The following is a 15,035-nucleotide window of genomic DNA, read 5'->3' as shown; positions in this document are numbered from 1 at the left end:
ACACTAAATTTTTTATGCAAAAAAGAAACAGAAGTTTTATCGCCTGGAAAATCGGGTATTGGTCGCCGTACCTCTCGCATGGTAAGTGAGCGCTCCCTCCACAATTTAAGCTCATGCCCCGTCTATAATTTGCCTGACTCATATCAGAGACGTCTAGAGTAATAGAGAGAAAAAAACGAGATGTTTATCGACGTAATTAGCAATGTTTCCTATGATTTAAATGTTTATGGATAATAAGTGTGTCAAACATGTGAATCAATCAATATTAACATTCATATTTTATAAATATATAAAAAGAAAAGATTTTTATTGGAGAATCGGGGCATCGATCCCCGTACCTCTCGCATGCTAAGCGAGCGCTCTACCATCTGAGCTAATTCCCCGTTACCCTTTCGCTCTAACCTGTTTACACTCATATAATAAAGCAGTATCTAAAGTGAACAGGACACCTAAACATGCATGTTGGACTTATTTCTCTCGTTTTTTTTCTTTCTCTACTTTTGTCCTATTTACCCCCCCCCTTCCCATGTTTGTCATCCCCTGACAGGCAGATTCGTACATATACTAGCAAAGTTGCTAAAAATAGTCTTGAGGTAATATTGAGGCGATATGAGACATTAATTGTGTGTATGCGTTCAAAATGTTTCTTATGTAAAATATTATTACATAAGGAGCCGAGTTCGTAAATAGGCGGACGTCTACGAGATTACCCCCCTACTCTAAATTCCACAATTTTCATTTTACTCATTTATTTTTATTTTTAATTTTTTTGGGGGGGAGAGGGGGGGTAATTTCAGATAAAAAAAAATTAAAAAAGAATTTTTATGACTTTTATCGTCAGCGAGCAGTTTGAACACCACATTGTGGACTTCATCGAAAAAAAAAAAAAAAAATAGCGACTCTACTCCCTCACATGACCGGTGAATATTTTCGCCTAAAAAAGGGGTTACAAAAGAAACTTTCTTAATCCTCCTTCCCTCCTCTCCCTCTCATCTATATATTCTTCCGCAAAAATACGTGATTATAATCATTTAAAAATAACGTTGTATTTAAACCAATTTAATTTAAATAGAACGGTAATATTTTGTCGCGGTTTCAAAATCACCGCCTCCGTTTTTCTTTCTTTCTTCCCCCCCCCCCCCCGCTGTTTCTCTTCCCTTTTTGTCCTTGACTCCTCCACGCACGTCGGAATCCAAAAATGTCAATGATTCAAACAATTAACTTTTTTATTTTTAGACGAAATTAATTTAAATAGAACCAACAAAATCCCAAGCTACTTTTGATTGCATAAATGTCGTTCTGGAATTAATTAGACTCGTTTGTTTATCTTGTGGGGAGCGACGCCATTAATATCACTCCTCCCAAATGAATACAGTCCGCTTCGGCTTTTTCTTTTTTTTTTTTTATTAGCCCATCTAAGGAGAATTCGTATGTGACAATAACACTACATGCATGGGCGAACGCTGGCCTTGTAGAGGTACAGGATACTTTCAGGTTTGAGTATGCTTCTAGCACGATAGAGGGAACCTACTTTCCTTGCATCAGCCTTCGTAATGTCCTCAGTGTATTTGTTCCAGTTCATATTGCCCATGAATGTTAGGCCGAGGAGTTTGAAGGAAGAATTCTCAGGTAAGGTGTTATTTGTCATGGATATCGATGGTTGGACGTCTCCATGCTACTATGGAGGTCATTTTCTAATGATTCTTCCATTGTCTTTATGCACATCCTTTCTTCCCTCGTGCATGTTATAGAGCGTTGTATTATCAGCAAATATACTCATCTTGGACACATTATTATTTATGAATATCAAGAATGATAGTGGCCCACGGATCGACTCCTAAGACACTCCCGCATTAATGTTATGCTGCTTGGATGAACGTCTATCAATGACAACCTGGGTGGACCTATAGTTTAAGAAGGATCTAATTATATTTAGTATTCGTCCAGTTATGTCGTACGATTTCATTTTCATTAGCTGCTCTTCGTGCCAGACATTGTCAAAAGCCTTGGATATACCAAGGGATACATCCCTGGCTACAGCCTGGCTTCGTCTGCCTTATCCAGTGCACAGTATATGGCAATTGTCAAGCTTCATGCAAATACTGGTTATTTTAAGAATTAGTCATACTGATTATTTCGAAACACATACATATGCTGGCTGTTCTAAGAACGAATGTGCTGTGAATATAAAAGGCGGAAAAAGAGAGAAAATAACAAGTGTGTTTTAAAAGATTATGCATTGACATGTAATATACGTTTGATATAATTTCAAAAATTAATAAAATTATCAAATATGTACAAAAGCGTTAGAAAAAAAAATGTTACCAAAAGCAAGATAAGTTACCATACACGTACCTGGATATTATTTTTTTTTTTATATTTTAATAGATTTAAAAGCTTTTTTTAATCTTTTTTTTTTTTTATAGTTTAATACAAAATTAGTATCAACTCCGTTAAGCAAGAACAAGAAAAATCAAAAATGGCTGACATTAAACAATCACATTGAATCTCGTTAACCGCTCGATACCTGTAGATTACACAAAAACTACTGGCAATTATAATATACAGTTTGATTAAAAGCACAGGTTTGCATGATTAATGTGAATCATTAGCTAAAATCTCGTTTAACTTTTACCATCTGAGCGAATTCTACTATTTATAGATATGTTGAACTCACTACAGTAATTTATAGGATACTAAAATTGTGTAAAGTTTCTTGACATTTGCACGTAAGTTAACAATGTTTATCGTAAATAAAAATGTTAAAATATATTAAATGAGGTAAATAGTAATGCCTCCTATTTTTTGATTTCGCTCGAATGAATCAGAGGGGATTGCAAATAGCATTGGTATAATGACTGGGCTTTATGCATCATGTTGTCAATATTGATGGCGTGATACTCTAATAAGCAACCCCTGTCATGGACGCGCATCAGAAGCAGATATGTGTCATTGAATTCATCCGTACAGCGAAAATCGAGCCGATCTACATTCACCGAACGTTTACGAATCCAATGCAATTGATATCAACAACACACGAATGAGACAATTATTAACACGAATAATTTATGTAAAAAGAAGTTTTATCGCTGTAGAATCGGACATCGATCCCTGTACATCTCGCATGGTAAGTGAGCGGTTTATTATGATTTTAATTTTTATGGATAATAAGTATGTCAAACATCTGTATTAATCAATATTAATATTCACATTTTATACATATACTAGCAGGCCTCCCGGCGTTGCGCGATCGTAAAATACGCTTAAATATCATATATTGATGAATGCAGATGTCGTATTTATTATTATTTTATACTACACACACACACACACACAAACACACATACACACACACACACACACACACACACACACACTGAAATGCCCGGCGTTGCCCGGGTGTTTTGAGGTGTATGTTGAGCAAAAAAAAAAAGGTCAATTTTTTAAACTTTGACCCCTATTATGACCCCTTAACATTTATTGTTTTGGCCTCAAATCAAGTTATTAATCCATGTCCAAGGAACTATATCTAAAATTTCAAGTGTCTAAACCCAAAATTTCGGAGGAGTTTGGTAGAGTTCTCATAGGTCAAATCGTTGAACTTTGACTTCTTAACAAACAAATTTCTGGCTGAAAATGAATTACAAATGCAATTACAAAATCTCAGTACCCTGTATATCAAATTTCGAGTCTGTAGACTTAAAATTGACAGAGTTATTGCGTAGGGAAATGTACACAGTCACAAACATACACAGATACACAGACACAGACACAGACACACACACACACACACAGAGAAACGTTCACTTTTAGAGATACTACCATGGGTGCCCGGCGTTACCCGGGTATTTGGAGGTGTATGTTGAGAAAAAAGCGGTCAATTTTTTAAACTTTTACCCCTATTATGACCCCTTAAAATTAATTGTTTTGGGCTCAAATCCAGTTATTAAGTTATATCCATGTCCAAGGAATCTATATCCTAAATTTCAATTGTTTAGACCGAAAATTGTCGGAGAAGTTTAATAGAGTTCTCAAAGGTCAAATCGTTGAACTTTGACCCCTTAATCGCAAAATTTCTGACCGAAAACGAATCCCATCGATTTTTCCAAATCTCAGTACCATGAATATGAAATTTCGAGTTTGTAGACTTAAAATTGACAGAGTTATTGCGTAGGGAAATGTCACACACAGACAGACACAGATACACAGACAGACAGATACACAGACGTTCACTTTTATAGATATATAGATATAGATTATATTGGACCCAACATATAGTAAAGATTTTAAAAATATTTAAAAAAATGGCTCGTGCGCTACCACCGACAATCGAAACCAAAACGTTTAGCTTACGGTTTACTTTTTCATTTGACGTTAATGCCTGAGCAATGAAGACATGTTTACTGCAAAACTAAACATTAAAACATGAACCATAGCTATTACGTTACGCATGCATATTCATAATGCCGTTGTTCGACCTTCACCTGGCAAATTCCAATTTTAATTTTCACACTTATTCCCGATTTCCCCCGGCTAAAACCCAAATTTAAAGTTTCGCATGGGTTCGAATACCCTATATATTAAGTTTCATGCATGAAGATAAAAAAATGCCAGGGGTTTGGAAGGCAAATTTTTAAAAATAAATATATACTCATGCATAAATATATATACAAAGCCGTTTGTGTTTACTATAAGCTTTTTACGCAAAAATTACGCAAGTATAAATCATGTAGAATATCTGCATGAATATAATTACACGTAATAATTAACTAAAGATGATCATCATATTGTGAATAAAAAATGTAATATCTCAAAGTGTAGTATCTGTTCTGATGCTACACTTAAGTTAATTTGTCTCGGTCAATGGAGAGGGAACTCTTTATGCTGAGACATAGATTATTATTTTGGGTCCCTACCAGTGTTCCCCATTTGCCCATTTTTTTTTTTGGTGGAGGTGGGGGGAGGCTGGTTTTCCCGACATTAAAAACGACCTTGTGTCACATTTTGCTTTTGTGGGGAACCAAATAAATACCAATAGAAAAAAGGCTTTTTAATATGAATATCAATACACACACATAAAAAAATTATATATATATATATATATACATATATATATGTATATATATATATATATATATATATATATATATATATATATATTAAATTGTAATTCAATGAATTTAAAAAAAACTCTCATTGAAATGAAATGAAGTGGCTGAGTTTCATATCAAAGAATCTTTATTATTCTAAGCAAGACAAAGATTGCTTTAGAAAATTAATCTCCTTAACCTATAGGGTTTCGATGTCTACCATCTCATCAGAGGAGAGAAAATATTAGCAAATAGTTATAAAGGTATGCACCCTATTTGCTAAAGTCAGTGAGACATGGAAAGTCAAAGTGAAAATAATGCATTTATCAGAAGTCCTGTATCAGGAGGATTTGTAGAAAAAGGATATGAATGTTTTTTTAGATCCAGCTTGCTTGGTAAAATCCATGTTATACGTTCTCTACATCCGTTTGGTAATAATGTCCAAGCTATATATTGGGTAATCCGCATAGCTGTGTAGATATCCGAATCGGGCAAGTGTTTGTATAAATTTGTTTGTGGGTCCAGCGATAATAATTCAATGTCTGGTGGAAACCTTTTCATTAGAAGTCTATATTATTTTTAGTGGGGCGAAGTATATATATATATATATATATATATATATATATATATATATATATATATATATATATATATGGTAAAACTGGTAATTAGTAGTAATATATATATATATATATATATATATATATATATATATATATATATATATGGTAAAACTGGTAATTAGTAAAAGCCCGAAGAGAGTGCTCAATACTATTGCAGAGCAAATAGGTGTCTTATTTTTTTATTACCGTTTTATCTGTTTGGTTACATATGTTTCGAATGTTGGACCATATTTACGATCCAACAGCCTCGTCAGAACACTTATTGCAGACTAAGAATCTACATAATCCGACTTCTAAAAAAATTTATAATGACAAAAGAGAATTCATTTATAAAAGGATGAAAAAAAAACCCTAACTAAAAATGTTAAATATATATATATATATATATATATATATATATATATATACATATATAAGAAGTGGTTACTGGAGAATCGGGGCATCGATCCCCGTACCTCTCGCATGCTAAGCGAGCGCTCTACCATCTGAGCTAATTCCCCTTGACGGGCATGCTTCACATTGTTTACATTGATATTAAAGTATTATTGAGAGTTAACAGTAGGTAAAGACTATGTTGGGTTTATTTCTCTTGTCTTTATTCCTGCTCTTCTCTTTTACTTTTGTTTATTTACTCTCTCCTCTCACTTTTTTCATCCTCTCACACGCAGACACGTACACATACTACATATAAACGTATTAACGAAAATAACAATAGACTTATCAGTTACTTTACAGTTCTTACTTATACGATAGTTAATAAATACATCGTAGCAGCACGTGCGTTGGCTTCTCCCTTCATAAAAAAAAACATATCTTTTATTAATAGCAGCGAAATATGAGAAAAAGTACAATGTCAACTTCGATTGTTGACTTGCGTCTTTGACTTTATTTTTTCATTAGTTTACTATTTTTCGAACTAATATTTTAAAATTATATTTTCGCCCCAGACAAGGCACATTGCCAGTTTGATGTAGGGGGATACTATCAGTAACATAAACTACAGAGGTACTATGTAGGGAGTTGCGCAGCAAGATGTCTGTTCACATTACACTTGAACTATTGCATGTCAGTACAGTTGGGGAAGCAGCGACCCGGAAGGTCTAGCAGTTCTGGGAATGAAACTACTGGAGTAGAAAGCTCTCTGACATTTATGGATCTCTACTGTGAAGGGGTGGGATTTAGCTGCCAGTCGATATCAATTGGATCCAAAAAAATGTTGGGTATTAAATATTGAATACACGCACTTTAAGACTTACGACTATATTGGCTATTTTAAAGGCGTATGCTCGTATTAGATACTTAAAATACAAAAGCAGATATTACCTATTTTAAAAACGTATGCATAGATTTAATATTTTTAAGTTCTGTACCAGGTACCAGCAATAACGATGGGAAAAAGAAAGGGGAACATAATTTTGAAAGTGGGTTTATCATATTTTTTGTAAGTTTCCGACTACTTTTGAACTGTATTTGAAAGATTAAAGCCTAAATTTAATTTCCAAACTGAAAAAATATTTGTACACGTGAAAAAAAAAGTTATAATGAAAGATGTTTTCACGGCGGCATTTGGAAACTGACAAATTCTGCCAAATTTTTAAGTTAAAAAAGTTCATTTGAAAAAAATCTTTTGAAAAATAAATATTAATTTTCTGGGTCTATTTCAAAGATAATTAGTAAGGTAAATTCCTAATATATTGAATTTAATACAAAAAACACCTTATAACTTAATTAGCTTAATTAGCCTCCCAAAGCGGGAGATTCTAGCTTCGTTTGAGTGAAAAACAAACGAAGTCGGCTAAGTGTGGATTTTACGGACGCCCAAAATAACGTCAAGTAGTTAAAGTGATGTAGGAATTGCTGGTTTTCATTTTTTTTTTCTTAGCCATGCATCCGTACATTCCTATCGTGAACGTTTGTATAAGTTTTACCATTTTTTATTTAATTATTTTTCTGTGTTCCTGCTTTAAAAAATAAAAAAAAATTTTTTTTTCAAGATTATATAAAAATTATATGACGCTGAAAGTTTCACGTTTATTCAAGAAAGGAAAACATTACAATCCTACATACAAAAATTACGGAAAACATCTAATCTAAAAAAAAAAAAAACAGGTAGAAATACTTTTTGCAATTATATTTTTTGTATGAAGATATTTAATAAACTACGTTTAATTCAATGATAATATCGTTTTTTTTTTGTTTTTTTTTTACACAGTGATCACCACTTATCAAGGCCCGGAAGCCACTCAGGGATAATGGTTATTGCAAGTACATTACGTTAGTGTGGAGATTTGATGAAGTGTTTACTTAAGGGGGCGGTTCATTAGGAATTTGTCAACGTTGGACTTGAAGACATCCAAGTTGTAGTCCGGTGGGAAGCAGGCAGACGGAACAGAGTTCCACAGGCGTGCAGTTCTAAGAAAGAAGCTTTGTTCATGGAATCCACGTTTTGATTTAGGCACAGATATAGAGTGGGGGAAATTTTTCACAGTGGATTTAGCTAGACTGGTGTTTTTCGTGAAAGATTGGCGAGGGGGGACCAGAGATTGGAGTTCAGACGAGCACGTGCCATGGTTGTTCGAGAAATTAATTTTTCTTCGAATTATATCGAATTAATTAATACGGACTCTAGGGTAATTTTTTGTAATGTTCCTGAAAAAAAATCTTCCTTTATTGTTCCAATTTACGTTGCATTATTTTCATAAAAAAGTAAATATAATTTTTTTTTTTAACTGAAAGCCATAAATTTATTAAAGGTGTTTTTGTTTAAACAAAATAATACATTTGCGCTAGAATTTATAAAATAACATTAACCATTGGAGAATCGGGGCATCGATCCCCGTACCTCTCGCATGCTAAGCGAGCGCTCTACCATCTGAGCTAATTCCCCTTGCCTTATCCGTACGGGACTGTTTAAGATATTTAATTAATCTTTAGGGTGAGCAGGACATTAATACCGTTATTTGATTCACATCGCCTATTTCCTCCTCACCGTTTTTCCCCAACCCTTATCGCACACTGACACACGCACACACATACACGCAATTCGAATAAATATACTGCATGTACCGAAATAACAAATGATTTCTTATTCACCTTACAAGTTTTATTGAAAAGATAGTAGTTTTGGAACGATTAATCAGAATCGGAATCAGAATCAGGGATCGAAAAAATCCGAACTTTTGGGGTATCGGAATCAGTATCCCCCTTCTTTCCGATTCTTTTTATCGTTTTTATTTTAAAATATTAAGTATTGATAATGAAATTATAACTCTTTATTGATTTTAAGCTACTAGTAAAACTAAAATCTATAAATAACACCCATAAATGTATTTTTTACATTTGCGATTTGCAAAAATATATCTACACATTATATAAATTTTGCGGTAATCCGACCCCCCCCCCTTAAAAAAAAACCTCTATCATCAGAGATTTAAATAGAATCGGAATCGAAATTTGTAATTGAATTTAAATCGGAAATTTAAAACTAAATTGATAATTGTACTGGGATCGGAAAAAATATTGGAATCGTCCCATGACTTATAAGATAGTTTTAAATATAGGCACCGCCAAAACTGGGGGGAGGAGGTAAGTACTTTTTGACGGACCGTCTTTTTAAAAATCTACCAAAAATCAGGTAATTATCCGATCAATACGAAATTTTCAGCGATTATTAAGAGAAGAATGGGCTTTATAACAGTATACTTATTTTTCATAAACGATATTTATATATATTGTTTTTTGCTTACAACGCCCCCCCTTGTTTTGAGGGGGTACAAATATGCTTAAAATAATCATCTGAAACTGAACACAACATATTGTGTTGTTGTAAGGGACAGAATTATAGATTAAAAAGAAAAATTGTTTGCATACCTTATTTTGACGTCTGAATATCAGAACTTCGATTGTGTTTAATTATCCCGCTTTTGAGTTTTGAAGTGTGAAATTCGGTGAATATGTTAAGTAAAATAATTAATTTAAGTTAAGCAAAAAAAATAAAAATACTTATACGAAAAAAGCCATTTTAAAATCTTTGATAAATAAATTAACAATTTTTTTTTTAGCGAGCCGAATAACGCATGACCATTATTAAACAGGGCATGCTTTGAAGAATCGATAGAAAAAAATCGATAAATATTGTGCCCTTTGTGTTAAAAATAGCATCATTTTTTTTCGATCCCGTTTGAAAACGTTTGCCGCCTTTCGACTACGGTGGACCAAACGCGCTGAAATATTTTTTTTATTCTGCTTTAAATTGCCCCCCCCCCCATTTTGGGGAGCCTGGCCCCCACACACATACACATTAAAAACCAAACTCATACAAATGGTCACCCATCTAGTACTGGCCAGCCTCAGCGTTAATAATACATTGAAATTTTCGTCACTGAAAAATAAGTTTTGGTCTTCCATAGTTTGCTTTTTATCAAATGCAAACGTAAACATTGTCGATCTAGATTCTAGATCGACGCGAAGTAACTGGTTGCCTATATAAATAAGTGGAATTATTTGAAATCCAGTTACTTATATTATAATATTTTTGCATATTCTCTTAGAAAATCATCCTAAATCATAGTTAGACAACAAATAAATAAATTAATTATTTCAAAAACCTTTTTTTTTTTTAAATATTTATGTACGTTTTTTGTGCTAGACAAAAAATGTCAATTGTTAACTTTTTGGGAAAATTTAACATTTAAAATTTAATTAAAAATAGTAGAAAATTTTTTACATTATTCTGTTTTCTATATGATAAAATTCAGGGTTTTATCTTTCTGGAAAAAAAAGTTACTTAGAAATAATGGATTTTAATAAATGTATTTTCGTTTTAAAAAACAACAACAACTTGATTTTTCGGCCATTTTTGGCGGTGCCTATTTAAATATATCATAGCAGTGTGATAAACTTCATTCATAATTTCTAATTTATTTTCATTATTTTTTTTTTATTTCATTCACAATAATTATGAGAGTCGTTCGAAAAGGAAAGCCTCCTGTTTATCTTTTTTAACTAAAAAAGTTGAAGAGCTACGAAGACAGGAATAGCCCCATTAAAACGAGCGACCGTTTGTGCTTCGAAATTTAGATTTCTACATAGGCATCACGATTCTTGGTGCACTTTTGCCAGGAATCCATTGACGAATCTCTGCTTCTGACGCACATCCATGGCAGGAGTTGTTTTCTTAGTATAAGACCGTTAATATCTACAACGAAAAGATGAAATTTTCTGGTCATGACGGTATAAATTCAGTCATCATTTAATAATGCAATTTGCAGTTTCCTTTGATTCATTCGGACAGAATAAAAAAAGAGGCATAACTTTTGCACTTATTTGTTATAAAGCACAATTTGTACACATTGGTTATTTTAAACCCTTATTCGTATACTAGCCGGGGACGCCCAGTCTTTCCCGTTCGTAAAATACGCTTAAATATATTTTAATTCATGCTGATTTTATATTTATTATTATTGAACTAGTTCTTTATTGATTATTATATTGTACCTAATATATAGGACTGATTTCAAAAATAAAAAAAATGACTTCTGCTGGAATCGAAACCAAAACATTTAGCATTCCAGCCGCGTTCCCTTTCGTTTGAGCTATAGTAAGATAGATAAGATAAAATCACTTCAAGCTATGAATGAATTTGCGCATGCGCAAACGTAATAGAAATATATCGGCAAATTGAAATTGACATTTTCTATTTCAACTTGCCGACATATTTCTTTATGCATTATTCACCCATTCAATCAAATATTTTACTCGTTATAAATCATCCTTGGTGCATGATTACAACTTCGTGTTAATTTCAGTGTTATGTGACCAATAGTCTAAGTATTAATCGGTTGAATATTTTCACGCACACATACATACATACATATACATACATCTACTGCTTTATTCATAGAGATTGTTATTTGAAAGATTTGTGTATATATTTAATATTTTAAACACTCACGTTTCTTAAGAATTTTTGCATATAAATAATAGCTATTTAAAAAGAAAACAAAAAAAATTGTGATGTGGACTTAGACGGTCGAAAAAATATAAGACAACCAGAAGGGAGTAATTACAAAGAGTACATATTTAAAGTAAATACACGAGTATTGTGTTTATTATTTAATTAATTGGAATGCTTATTGAGATGAGTATTATTTATTTATTTATTGCGAAATATTATCCTCATCTTTGTTAGACTCAATTCAGACTCAAAATTTGATATACAGGGTACTGAGATTTGGAAAATTTTTGTAATCCATTTTTGGCCAGAAATCTGGCTTTTAAGGGGTCAAAGTTCAATGATTTGACCTTTGAGAACTCTACCAAACTCCTCCGCCAATTTTAGATATACACACTTGAAATTTTAGATATAGGTTCCTTGGACATGGATCTAACTTAATAACTTGATTTGAGCCCAAAACAATAAATGTTCAGAGGTCATAATAGGGATGAAAATTAAAGAAAATTTGACCTTTGCGTGCTCTACCAAAGTACTCAGATAATTTCTGGTCTAAATATTTGAAATTTTACATAAAGGGTATTCAGAGATAGGGCAAGGTTTTTAATCGGTTTCGGTCGAAAAATTTTAGTTACCAATATATAAGTGTATGTATGTATGTATGTATGTATGTATGTATTTATGCATGTATGTTTGCATTCTGCCTAAAACTTTCGACAGCCGACGGATTTTCACAAGATCAGTATCGTTTTGAAGCTCCATCCATCACACGGCAAATATAAAAAAATTGGCTAAAAACACTAATTTCTTCACCTGCAACTGGGTACTTTTCTACAGAGAGGGGTCGCTTTTTTCGCCGATATTGTCGAAAGGCATCCTCTTTTTTCGATTGTCTAGCCTCAATTTAAACCTACGTCACTTCCGGTTGTGCGGTGGTCGCAACAGCAAAGACGTCGCGTTTTTCCCCCATTCTTTTCCTCCTGAGCGGTACGGGTTCAAACCTGCCTTCCTACTACTACTTGTTTTTTTGCGCAACATACACCTCTAAACACCCAGGCAACACCGGGCTGAAATGCTAGTATATCTATAAAAGTGAAAGTGTCTGTTATCTGTCTGTTTGTGTGTGTGTCTGTGTGTCTGTCTGTGTACATTTCCCTACACAATAACTCTGTCAAGACTCGAAATTTGATATACAGGTTATGGAGATTTGGGAAAAACTTTTGTAATCCGTTTTCGGCCAGCAATTTTACTGTTAAGCGGTCAAAGTTCAACGATTTACATTGGAGAACTCTACACCAATTTAAACCTACGTCACTTCCGGTTTGGCGATGGTCGTAACATCAAAGACGTCACGTTTTCCCTGTTCTTTTCCTCCTTTGCGGCACGGGTTCGAGCCTGCCTTCCGACTGCCACTTTTTTTTTTGCTCAACACACACGTCCAAACACCCGGGAAACACCGGGCACCCATTCTAGTATATTTATAAATTTCAAACAAAAATAAATATATGTTTAGTTTCGTAATAATGCGTTGTTTTGGCTAGAATATATATATATATATATATATATATATATATATATATATATATATATATATATATATATATATATATATATATATATATATATATATATATACACACACACACACTAGACGACCCGTGTTATGTTGGGTCAGTATATGCTATAGCTAGCGATTGAATAGTAAATAGACTGACTTAATGTATAAATGTGATACTCGTGCGGAAAGAAAATATATTTAACAATTACGTAAATGGATCAAGAATATATATATAGTCACTACACCGATGAAGACTTAAGGATCAGTCGAAAATTATGTACCTGTAAAAAAAGTTAAAAAATTATTTTTTTTTCATAATATTATTTTGTATTCCTGCGCGTCATCAATTGAAAACGAATAAAGAAAAGTTATAAGCTTTTATACTTTTCGTATTCTTTTGTATGCATTTCCATTCACACACACACACACACACACACACACACACACACACACACACACACACACACACACACACACATATATATAGTTATAATATAAAGCTGAACGTCTGTGTGTGTGTATGTGTGTCTGTGTGTGTCTGATCACGAATAGGCTCTCCTATATGGTTGAATATTTTTAAAAAACTGATTACATATAATGATAGAAGATGTATCGAGGATCAGGAATGGGTATGTTTGATCTGGCAGAACGGTGGTTCAAAAGAATTGTGGGATCTGCGTTCGCGCCTGGCCCCCAAAGTATGGAAATAAAAAATGAAAAAAAAAAAACGCTTACAAGTGTTTCTGATATAGATGTACATAAGAATACTTTGATAAGTATGTTTCAATTTGAATAGGGATGGTATAATAAAATTGTGGGGTCTGCGCTCGCGCCTGTACTCCATGGAAATAGGCACAAACTTTAATTAAGACTTTTCATATCTATTTTCGTAAGTATACTTTGATAATTATGTTTCAGTTTGAAGAAATATGGTATATTAAAATTAGTGGGTGTTCGTTTTCGTCTGACCTCCATATAATGTAAATATGTCACAAAGTTTAACAAATTTTTTTAAAACGGGCGATTAATCTTAATTCACGTTAGCTTTTATTTATTTATTTTTGGAGTGGAATCACATTGTGTCGAATAAATTAACCTCATAAATTCACGTTCTTATTAAAGTGAAAGCCAAAAAAACGTCGGAACTTTAGACAATTCTCGACAGAAATTTTGCATAACTCTGTTTTTTGACCTTCTCCACTTGCACGTGGCACTCTTTCGAAAATAGATAAATAGATAAATAAGAAAAAATAAGAACGTTACGTATTATCGTGCCAAAAGAAGGAAAAAATCCTGCTCACGTGATTACGTGTCTTTTTAAAAACCTTTACATACCTTTTTTTAATTTATATATCAGTTTCATGGTTTTTTCTCGGTGTACTAGAATGGATACAGTTGATTACAACCCTTTCTGCGTGTTCTTTACATTACAATAGTACAGCACTGAATCCGACGGTGCAAAACTACATCGTTCAGTACTGTAAAGCTGAAACGAAGCTGTTCTGTTTGAAAATGGTGCAATTTTCTTCTTATTCATATTTATTTTGCTGTTTCGGATTATTTTACTAAAGTAAGTAAAGCTTCATTATTTTTTAAACTGTTTTCGTTTCTTTGTTTTTTGATATTTCGTCGATATTATTTAGTAAGAGTGTTTAGCAGAAAAGCCAACAAACAACCCCCCGAAAAAAATAAATATACAAGAAATAAATGTTACCATAGTCAATAAAAGTTCAGTTCATGTTTTTTTGTTGTTTTGTTTTGAAATAGTATTTAATGCTCTTTACTTGAAATAATTTCAGCGGGCCGAAATT

The 15,035-nt window shown here is 32.9% G+C and overlaps 3 non-coding genes across 3 annotated transcripts; all 3 read right to left on the bottom strand.

Annotated features, from left to right (window-relative positions):
* Positions 1 to 310: 310 nt before the first annotated feature.
* Positions 311 to 383, bottom strand: Trnaa-agc (transfer RNA alanine (anticodon AGC)). The gene has a single exon. It is a non-coding gene; the product is annotated as a tRNA-Ala (tRNA).
* A 5,757-nt stretch (positions 384 to 6,140) lies between these two features.
* On the bottom strand, positions 6,141 to 6,213 carry Trnaa-agc (transfer RNA alanine (anticodon AGC)). The gene has a single exon. It is a non-coding gene; the product is annotated as a tRNA-Ala (tRNA).
* A 2,314-nt stretch (positions 6,214 to 8,527) lies between these two features.
* Positions 8,528 to 8,600, bottom strand: Trnaa-agc (transfer RNA alanine (anticodon AGC)). Its single transcript has one exon. It is a non-coding gene; the product is annotated as a tRNA-Ala (tRNA).
* Between the last annotated feature and the right edge of the window lie 6,435 nt (positions 8,601 to 15,035).

This window comes from Euprymna scolopes, chromosome 2 (genome assembly GCF_053919585.1).
Source record: "Euprymna scolopes isolate OS-2025 chromosome 2, ASM5391958v1, whole genome shotgun sequence".
Lineage (NCBI taxonomy): Eukaryota > Metazoa > Mollusca > Cephalopoda > Sepiida > Sepiolidae > Euprymna > Euprymna scolopes.
This window is presented reverse-complemented; position numbering and strand designations above follow the sequence as displayed.